Source organism: Acomys russatus, unplaced genomic scaffold (assembly GCF_903995435.1).
Source record: "Acomys russatus unplaced genomic scaffold, mAcoRus1.1, whole genome shotgun sequence".
Classification (NCBI taxonomy): Eukaryota; Metazoa; Chordata; class Mammalia; order Rodentia; family Muridae; genus Acomys; species Acomys russatus.
The window spans coordinates 27,568-37,713 of NW_026131777.1; positions in this window are offsets into that span (position 1 = coordinate 27,568).

The following is a 10,146-nucleotide window of genomic DNA, read 5'->3' on the forward strand; positions in this document are numbered from 1 at the left end:
GGAGAGTTGACAATGTTTGCCTTGTTCCTGCCACCACATGCTCCTACAGACACTTCTTAGAACTGAATGTAAACCCATGTCCTTGCAAGAACCTCTCTTTAAATATTAGCACACTGTTTGATATTGGATTTTTGAAAAATATTGTTTGGGTTAGCTTTAATAAGTCAAAAAAAGATCTGTGATCAGTTGTAGGAGAGGTGAAGGTGGGGAAAAGGGGAGACTGGGAAAGAGAACAGAAATCAGTGTGGGGGCATCTCTGAGACAGGGAAGGCCCCTGCAGGAGTCTATGGAGGTAACCCCATCTGAGACTCCTATCAGTGGGAGATATGGAGCCTGGAATCACCATTTTGTGTGGCCAGGTTAGACTTGCAGTGGAGGGCAGGGACACAACCCACCCATAAAACTCTCCACCCCAAATTTGCCTCACCTACAAGAAATGTAGGGATAAAGATGGAGCAGAGTTTGTGGGAATGGCAAACCAATGACTGACCTCGCTTGAGACTCACCCCTTGGAGACAGCTAACCACTGACACTGTTATTCACATTCTGCTAGGCTTGCAGAAAGGAGCCCAGCATAAATGTCTTCTGAGTGGCTTCATCCAGCAGCTGATAGAAACAGCTGTAGAGACCCACAGCCAAACAATAGGCTGAGCGCCAGAAGTATTGAGGAAGTGTGGGAGGAAGGATTGAGGGAGCTGGAGAGATCAAAGACACCAACAGAAAACCTACAGAGTAAACTAATATGGGCCCCATGGGGGTGGGTGGGGCTCACAGAGACTGAACCACCAACCAAAGAGCATGAAGGTCCTGTCCTAGACTGTCTATGCATATGTAGCAGATGTGCAGCTTGGTCATCTTGTGGGTTCCATATCACTGAGGATTGAGGCTGTTTGTGGCCTGCTTTTGGATCCCTTTCCCCTTTTTCTTACCTTGTCAGGCCTCAGTGGAAAGGGATGTGGGCTGCAATTAGTGATGCTGTGGCTTGAGGTAACAGGGTGGGTCTGTATTTCTTGGGATCCTCCCCTTCTGAGAAAAAAGAGAGGAAATGGGGGGGAGCATGAGGATGGGACTAGAAGGAGAGGAGGGAAGGGCCTTAGACCAGTCTGTGACGTGATTAAATAAAAAGACAAATTGCTTTTTTAAAGAAAGGCACAGTAGGGCACCTGGGTAATTCCAGCACTCAGGAAAGCAGAGGCAGGTGGATCTCTGGGAGTTGGAAGCCAGCCTGGTCTGCAAAGCAAGTCAAAGATAACCAAGGCTGCACAAGAGAAATCATGTCTTTTAAGCCAAAAAAAAGAAAAAATAAAGAAGGAAAGAAGGAGGAAGGGAGGGGGAGGATGGAGGAGGGAAGGAAGAAGGGAAGGAGGGAAGGAAGGGAGGAAGAAAGGAAAAGAAAGTGTGTGTGGGGGGAGTATTTTGCCAGTATACATGCACAGTATTCACGCAGTACTGCACAGCCCAGAAGAAGGCATCAGATCCCCTAGGATTGGAGTTATAAGTTTCTTGTGAGGCACCTTGTGATGCTGTCTGTACTGGGCTCGGTTTTGTAGACCAGGCTGGCCTCGAACACACAGTGAATCCACCTGCCCCTGACACCCAATTGCCAGGATTAAAGGCATGCACCCACACCGCACCTGGCTGCTTAATCAGCTTTGCTCCTCACACTGCATCCAAGATTCCTCGCTGATGCTCTTGAAAGTTTACGGACCTATCAGGCTGACTTGAGGCTCTAGTCCCTTTATCAATTCATGCCACAAACCTCAATGGCCCTGCCAACACCTACCTTTCTTCTCTTAGAGGGCACCACCTCACCACTCTACCTATAGCACCGCCCTTGTGGTCATCAGAGAGAAAGGTTGATGACCAAATGATTTTCCCTATCATTTAACATGAAGCTAGGATTTTCCTATCAAAGCCAGCCAACCAGATCACCACAGAAACGTGTTTCAGACTTAATTCAATGTCACCCTGTGGCACTTCATTGCACTCACTTCCTTAGCCAGGTTCTGATCAGCTCACAGTCAGAACTGGCACGCACGCACCAAGTATGAGAAACAGACCTTTGTGTTTCAGTGGCCCCTCCTTCCCCCTTAACTCGCCAACACCCACAACTTCCAAATCTCTGTGCCCCCAAGTAATCATTTGAAGACCTTGGTCTCATGGAACCCAGACAGGCTTCAGATTCACCATGGATCTGAGGACAACCCTAATTGGGATTATAGCTTGTCTTTGCTACTTTGTGGGTTCTTCTTTTTCCCCTACTATTTATACACGCACACACACACACACACACACACACACACACACACACACACACCCAACCCCTGCAGTTTTAACCCTTAACAGTAGATAAGAGAGAACCCAGGGGAAAGGGAAAAAGAGATCTTAGAATGTAATTTCTTTCTTCTTTGACTACGGCTGCTAACAAACTGCAACCAGTCTCCGTAAATGGCCAACAACCGCCCAAGCCCAATGCAGGCCCTCTGAAAAGTGTCTGGGGAGCTGGAGAGATGGCTCAGTGGTTAAGAGCATTTTCTGATCTTCCGGAGGTCCCAAGTTCAATTCCCAACAACCACCTGGTGGCTCACAACCATCTATAATGTAATCTGATACACTCTTCTGGAATGCTGGTATACATGCAGATAGAAACTCATATACATAAGAATAAATAAACACATCCTTATAATATGTCTGTGCTTTATTAAAGAAGCCAAATTTGCAGAATTTTCAAAAGTATCGCTATTTCTCATTCTTCAGTATTCACCTCCCAGGTGCTGCTGGGTCACAGGTGTGACCCAACATCGCCAGTTAAAAGAAAAAGGATTGGTTCATGACACCCAACACTAAGTTTTCAGACCTAGTTCTCAGCACAAGGGAGGTTTTATTGGCCCCAGATGGACAGAGGGCAGGAAAGAGACAAATACAGGAGATAAGGGAGAAGAGGGGAAGGGAACAAAGGGAAGAGGAGAAAGTGGGGAAGGAGTATTTGTTTGGGGCAGGTGAGACAAAAGACTGCCTCACGATAGAGAGGAGCCAGACTTGGCATGCAGGCAAATGGCAGTCTATAAAGGCATAAGGAGAACACCCCCACATTAGGATGAGGTGTTTAACTTCAATTGGCCATGTTAATTACGTGAGGCGAAAGGGGGCTTTTTTTATTGCTAGACTTCAATACTTTGATAGTTGAACTTTGCTGGTCAGCCTCAGAAGGCAGAAGTGTCCAAATAAGGGAATAGACCTTGGTGGCTAGCTTTAGGGATGTAATTTAAGAATATTTTTAGCAAGGCAGAGGGAGTGGTGTGGGTGGACAAGGCCTGCCAGAGCCATGCTAGCTGCCAGAGCCATGCTAGCTGCACCTGAGATTTCCAGATAATACGCCAATATAATGCAATGCTGAGGAAGGAACCTCAGACTCCATGCATGCTAGGCAAGCATCAACTAAGCTATCGTTTTCAGCCCTACTTAATTAAGAAAAAAAACCCTCTCCCTCTGGAAGAGTTGTTTTCTTTCACTCAATTTAGAGTTGGAAAACACATAAAGTTTACATTTTTTTCCTTACATTTGAGACACAGTCTCACTGTGTAGCCCTAGATGGCCTGAAACTACTTAGGTAGGCCAGGATGGCCTCAAATTCAGAGATCTGCCTGCCTCTGCCCCTCCAGTACTGAGAAAAAAAGTGTTTGTCACCATGCCTGGTCTACTACATTTTTACCTGAGAGTGGGGCATGCATGTGCTAAGGTGCACATATGAAGGCCAGAGAACAATTTGTGGGCATCTCATCTCTCCTTCCAGCAAGTAGGTCCCACAGATGGAACTCAGCAGCCTTGGTAGCAAACATTTTTACCAGCTGAGCCATATCAATCCCCAAAGGAAACATGGACATTTAAAGGGAATAAATGTTGAATGTACAATCTCTATAAATTGACATGTATTTTTTTCAGAACTGTTCCTTGCAACAACCCAAGAAAAAATATTATTCCTGGAGCCCCCACTTTTGGCCATTCCTCTAACTAAATAAAAGAACTACTGAGAAACAATACAATGATGGTGAAATTAATAGTATGGGCTTCCATTTTTTACTACATTCCCTTGATGGGTAGGCCTGGTGGCACTCAGAGGAAGGATAGCAGGTTACCAAGAAAAGACTTGATACCCTATGAACATATACAGGGGGAGGAGCGCCCCCTCAGTCACAGACAGAGGGGAGGGGAATAGGGGGAAGGCAGGAGGGAGGGAGGAATGGAAGGATACAAAGGATGGGCTAACAATTGAGATGTAATATGAATAAATTGTTAAACTATTAAAAAATAGTATGGGCTTATATAAAATCTATATTGAATGAAGGCCAAAAGAATGCATAACTCTGTAGACCATAAGTAAAGAACAGAATGGAAAAAAACAGACAGAGAGAAGACATTTCACTAGAGGGAATGAGTTCCTTACCCAGACCAGACACAATCCTATGGGCTGGCACTTATCAAAGAACCACCATGTGAAAAAAACTAAGAATAAGAATCCATGCTAGCATTTTGATTGGCTGTAGACTCTCTCCCTTCCATTGGCTGCTATGACTATATCATGGGCTGCAGATTTTGTAAAAATGTTCTGCCTGCGCTCTTAGATCGCAGGTGTAAATGATCACCATCCTCCAGCTGCCTGCTAAAAACTCTCATGATGCTAGCTGTGCAAATATTATTCTTATACTGTAACACAGAGACATTAGCATGATCCATGGACCTTGCCAAACAGCCTTCTGTGCTCGATGAGGGAAATTGGTCAATGGGCTTCATTCTGCACATAAAATCACTTCCTTTATTCTGTGATTTCCCCCCGTGCCCCCCGCCCCCCCACCAAGGAAAAGCACTTTGTAGGTATGGGTATGGATTTTCACAGCAGGATCTTAGAATTGTATGCGAAGAGATGAGTGGTGGGTCTTGAGTGACGGTTTACATTCACAAAGGGCAGATAACTGTCACCTTTGGGTGTCTATCAGCAGCACCCTGAGTTCCTCTTCCATCTCTAACATGAGGTGTAAGCTGATTATGTAAGGCCCTTTCACCAGGACACCACACTCTCTGACAGTCCCTTGTTCACAGTAACAGTAAAATCCCTAGTTTTTACAGTACTTAAAGGCATCAGACAGGAGGCAAAGGGTTCAGAAGACAGCTGCCTGTTTAATACACACTTTAATCATTTTTCCTATGTTTCTCTGCAGCAGTGGTTCTCAACCTTACTAAAGCTGTAGTCCTTTAATACAGTTCCTCAGGCTGTGGTGACCCCAAGACATAAATTTATTTTCATTGTTACTTCGTAACTGCAATTTTGCTGTTCTTATAAGTTGTAATATAAATACCTGTGGCTGTGAATGGTCCTAGGCAAGCCCTGTGAAAGGGCCGTGCAACCAGCAAATAGGTTTTGACCCACAGATTGAGAACCATTGCCCCACAGGAAACCAGAATTCTCTGGGGGATTAGACGGGGCAGTTTGTGAGGACAAGTGTGCCTCAGTTTTATATAGTAAAATGGATCTTAGAGAATTCTGAACCCTTTCTCTACAATAGCTCCTTCACCATAAAGTCCCTTACTCCTCCCTTGAAATTCTGACATGAAACTGGTTAGTAGTAGTGCACACCTTTAATCCCATCACCTGGGAGGCAGAGGCAGGTGGATTTCTGTATAGGTCGAGAACAGCCTGGTCTACAGAGCTCCAGGTCAGCCAGAGCTGTCAAACAGAGAAACCTTGTCTTGAATCTGTGTGTGTACATGTGTGTGTATGAGTGTGTGTGTGTGTGTGTGTGTGTGTGTGTTACTGGTGATGACTTAAACAGGACTTAGTGAGAAGGTTACTCATGAGAACTGCATTGTAGAGCAATTGCCTCCAAATCAAAGCACCCACCCTAGGAAGGGAGACACTAGAATCTCAGGAGGTAAAACTTTTCAGAAATATGGAAAAAACACAAGCATTCGCAACTCAGGAAGGCCGCTCCATAGGTTATAGGAGCAGTTTCTAAACAACTGCTAGGAAGGAGATTCTGACCTGCTGAGCTGCCTAGAAGAGATTCTCAGCACTGTTGAGCTGCCCCAAAGCTATGCAGAGAGATGCAGGGATGCCTGTTCTTTGAGTCATCACCTCTGTCCCAAGACAGACTTTTTAATGAGGCCACCATATTTGAGTCATTCCCCACTCCTGCCAGAAAGCTAACCATCAAACTTCTATAAGTCCAATAAATGTTTTATCATGTCACCATCATGGGCTTTGGCGTGATGGTTACTTTGGTTTGTCCCTACCTAGAGTGAATAATCTTGTGTGCCTCATATCTTCACAGGAAGCCTCTCACCACAAGCATGCACCCATAAAGTTTATTTCTCCATTTTTTAGAGCTGCCTTATCTCTCTTCTTAGTCTTCACTCTCAGAGCTTTTAAACCCTTCAAGGTTGCTGGCTGAAGGAGTTGGATCTCTCAGCCTTCACTCTGAATATTTTATGATTCAGAATTCACCTTGGAATTAGGTACTGCTGCCCAGTGCCCATGTCTGAAGTTCCCTGGGTTCTGAGTTGTCCACACACACTTTTGATTCTGTTTTATTTCGTTGTATATATAACAATTGTTCTATACAAGCAACAATACCTATGCTTTATGAATTCCCTGTTATCAAACAAAGAGTAAGAGCATTGACTTCTGTAAGAATGGAAAAAGCAATAAAACTCTTCATTTCAACTCTTATGTGACACTCTTCCTGAGGAGGCACAATATATACACGTCTACTCACCCCAGAAAGGGGACTCAAAATAAACCAAAGCAACAATTCAGCCTAGAAAGACATTTTCCCTGGAACCTCCAGTGGCCATACTAATCAAAACCCAAGAATACTTTGCTACAGGCAACACACAGCTGCCACACTCTTTTAACAGCCAGAGGGAAAGCAGAACCCAAGAAAACAGCCACCAAATAAAGACAAGACCAGATGTCTGCACCTAGATTTACATTCTTCCCAATCATGAATTCCTAGATTCCAGGCTAAAAACACAACCAATAATAGCCAGAACAATATGTGTCTGCTACAGACCAGAAACTGTAGCACAATAAGACCCCGAATATGGAAACTTGTTCGAAATATAAGTAATAAAGCTTAGACCAGCCTTTATAAATATGATAGAAGTCCTTGATGAAGAAAGGAATAAATACCTTCAAGAAACCTATTAAAACATGAGCAAAGCTGGGCATGGTGGCATGCACCTCTAATCCCAGCATTCATGGAAGCAGGCACATCTCTGTAAATTCAGGAGCCCAGCCTGCTCTACAAAGTGAGTCCAGGACAGCCAAGGCTACACAGAGAAATCCTGTCTCAGAAACAAAAAACAAACAAACAACAGGAAAAAAATAGTAGAAGGAAATAAATAAAACCATTCAGGCCCTCAAGTGAAAATAGAATCAATAAAGAATACCCAAACTGAGGGAAATCTGAAAAGAAATATTTTAGGAACTTGAAGAGAAATCACAGAGGCATGATTCTCCAACAGAGTACAAGAGATGAATGAGACAATTTCAGGCATTGAAGACACAGTAGAAGAAATGGATACTTCAGTCAAAGAAAATGTTGAAACTAAAATGTTCCTGGAGCAAAAGTAGGAAATTTGGGACACTGATGTTGGAGAAGGGTCTTGTGCACTATGATGTTAGAAACTGATTTCAGTGCCCTGTAATCTGGTTACTGCCCCACTACCAGCATTGTAATGAATGTTGAACTATCTCCTGTACCCGTGTGATGCAATGAATGTTCCCCATTTATCCCTGATTGGCTAGATAAAACCACCTATACACCAGAGCAGGGCAGAAAAGGGATGGAGAAGATCACAAGAAAAAGAGAATGGGGAGGAAGAGGGGGGAGAGGAGGAGAAGAAGCAAAAGGAGGAGGAGGAAGGGGAGGAGGAGGGGGAGGAAGAGGAGCAGGAAGGGGAGGAGGAGGAGAGGGGAGGAGAAAGGGAGGAGGAAGAAGGGGAGGAGGAGGAAGGGAGGGGGAGGAGGAGTGGGAGGAGGAGGAAGGGGAAGAGTGGGAGGAGAAGGAAGGGGAGGAGAAGGAAGGGGAGGAGGAGGGGGAGGAAGAAGAAAGGGATGAGGAGGAGGAGGAGAAAAAGGAGAAAAAGAAGAAGAAGAAGAAGAAGAAAAAGAAGAAGAAGAAGAAGAAGAAGAAGAAGAAGAAGAAGAAGAAGAAACAGGAATAGAAAGGAGAGCCGCCAGAGGATAGGTAAAGAGCCACATGGACCCATAGGAACAAACTCGGAGGATGGCGTGGAGAGGTGCAGCCCAGATGGAAAGCGTGTGCAAGTGTTTATGGTGATATTGGATGAGAAGTAGCTCAGATTGGGATGCTTAGAGTAGCTGGCATAGGCTGTGGGCCTGTAGAGATAGAGGGTAGGTAAGCAGATTAGCATCTGCTCTATCTCAGCCAAAATAAGGCTTATTAAAAATCAATCAGGTAGGGGGCCGGAGAGATGGCTAGGCAGTTAAGAGCACTGACTGCTCTTTCAAAGGTTCATGAGTTCAATTCCCAGCAACCACATGGTGGCTCACAACCATCTATAATGAGATCTGGTGTCCTCTTCTGGCTTGCAGGCCAGGATATTGTATAAATAATAAATAAAGAAATCTCTTTTTAAAAAAATCAATCAGGTGTCTGTGTCTTTTTTTTAATATGGTAGTGGCTAGAGAATTCCACAGCAATAAATACAGGCTTTAATAATAAACATTATTAGCAATTTTTATATTCTACAACACTATGAAAGCACCAAATATAAGAATATTAGGAATAGTGGAAGGAGAAGAACGACAAATAGACTGTGTCAGAAATGAAAGTACCCTTGGCATATAATAATCAAAACACTAAATTTGCAGAACAAAGAGAGAATATTAAAACAACAAGAGGAAATGATCAAATAACATATGAACATAGATCTATGAGAATTACCCCACTCCTCAATGGAGACTCTAAAAGCCAAAAGTCCTGAACAGATATGCTGCAGACTCTAAGAGATCCCAGATGCCAGCCAAGACTGCTAAGCCCAGAAAAGCTTGCAATCACCATAGATGAAGAAAATAAGATATTCTATGATAAAAATAGACTTAAGCAGTCTCTCTTTACAAATTTAGCCCTGCAGAAGGAATATTCCTGCTAGCAGAAAACCTCCATCCTAAAGGGGTTAAATACATATAAGAAAAAAAAGGGAATGGATAATATTAGACCAGCAAAGTAAAAAATAAGGAAAGCACACATACCTCCATCACTGCCACCATCACCACCAACAACAAAATGGCAGGAATCAATAATCATTGGCCATTGATATCTTCCAACATCAGCAGTCTCGATTCCCAAATAAAAAGATATAGATTTACACAATGGATATGAAAACAGGATCCACCCTTCTGCTACACTCTAGAAATATACCTTCAAATCAAGATTAGATATCACCTCAGGGTAAAGGCTTGGACATGTTTTCTCGCAAGCAAATGGGCCCAAGAAGCAAACTGGTGTTACCATTTTTGTACCTGACAAAATAGACTTCAAACTAAAATGAATCAGAAGAAATAGGCATGTGCTTGAGCCGAGCTCCATCATACAGTGTAAATAAAGTTGGGTCCCTGTATCAGTGGTGACCAGCTGGTGGCTGGTGTTATTTTCTATACTTTTAACTCTTAAGCTTTAAGGTGGGTGGAGAGATGGCTCAGCATTTAAGAGCATCAGTTCTCGTTATTGCTAACTTCAAGAGTTCCACCCGAATTCCCAGAATACTTACATGCAAGCTTCCAAATATCAGATGTACCCCATACAGTTTCCAGTAACCACCCTAGGGAGGCACACCCAAGTCCCCACAAGCGGTCTCCCAACCCCAGATGTCCTAATGTCCATATGGTTTAACTTGATAAGCAACCCGACCTGCTTTGCGGTTTTTGTTTTTAAATTTAGCCTGGAACAGCTACTTGGGGCCCTTCACCTCCCGAGTGCTGAGGGACCCTGACACATCGACAATTGGGACTTCTGATGTGTCAGTAATAAATTTTACATATATCTCCAGCCTGTGTGACTTTAGTGGTCTCTCGCGGTGACCCCCTTCCTGAATTGGACTCCAGGGTCCAACACATAAAGGAAG